Genomic DNA, 1220 nt, shown 5'->3' with positions numbered 1-1220 from the left:
AGCAGTCCATAGTATTTTCAATATTCCTCACCAATACCATAATTCAAAGGCATCAATTTTTCTTTGGTCTTCCTTATTAATTGTCCAGCTTTCATATGCATGAGGCAACTGAAAATACCATGGCTTGGGTCAGGCACACCTTAGCCCTCATAGAGACATAATTGCTTTTTAATGCTTCCAAGTGGTCTTTTGTAGCAAATTTGCCCAAGACAATACATCATTTGATTTCTTAGCTACTGCTCCCATGGGTGTTGATTGTGGATCCAAGTAAAACGAAATCCTTGACAACTTCAATATTCTCTGTTTATCATGATATTGCTTATTGGTCCAGTTGTGAGGATTTTGTTTTCTTTATGTTGGGGTGTAACCCATACAGAAGGCTGTAGTCTTGGATCTTCATCAGTAAGTGTTTCAAGTCCTCTTCACTTTCAGCAAACAAGGCTGTGTCATCTGCATATCACCAGTTGTTAATGAATCTTCCTCTAATCCTGATGCCGCCTTCTTCACATAGTCCAACTTTTCAGATTATTTGCTCAGCATACAGATTGAATAAATATGGTGAAAAGATACAACTCTAACCACATCTTTCCTGATTTTAAACCATGCTGTGTCTATCGCCTTGTTCTTTTTGAACAACTGCCTCTTGGTCTATATTCAGATTCAGCATGAGCTACAATCAAGTGCTCTGGAATTCCCATTCCTCGTAATGTTATCCATAATTTGTTATGGTTCACACAGTCAAATGCTTCTGAATAGTCAATAAAACACAGGGAAACATCTTTCTGGTATTCTCTGCTTTCAGCCAAGATCCATCTGACATCAGCAATGATAAACCTTGTTCCATGTCCTCTTCTGAATCCAGCTTGAATTTATGGCACTCCCCTATCAATGTACTGCTGCAAATGTTTTCAAATTATTGTCAGCAAAATTTTACTTGCATGTAATATTAATGATATTGTTCAATTACTTCTGCATTCCCTTGGATCACCTTTCTCTGGAATGGTCTTGTATATAGATCTCTTCCGATCGGTTTGCCAGGTAGCTCTCTTCCAAATTTCTTAGCATAGATTAAGTGAGCACTTCCAGAGTTGTATCCATTTGTTGAAACAGCTCAACTGGTATTCCATCAATTCCTGGAGGCTTGGTTTTCACCAATGCCTTCAGTGCAGCTTGGACTTCTTCCTTCAATACCATAGGTTCTTGATTATATGCTACCTCCT

This window comes from Trichechus manatus, unplaced genomic scaffold (genome assembly GCF_000243295.1).
Source record: "Trichechus manatus latirostris isolate Lorelei unplaced genomic scaffold, TriManLat1.0 scaffold00003, whole genome shotgun sequence".
In the NCBI taxonomy this organism is placed as follows: domain Eukaryota; kingdom Metazoa; phylum Chordata; class Mammalia; order Sirenia; family Trichechidae; genus Trichechus; species Trichechus manatus.
Note: the sequence above shows the minus strand (reverse complement) of the source record.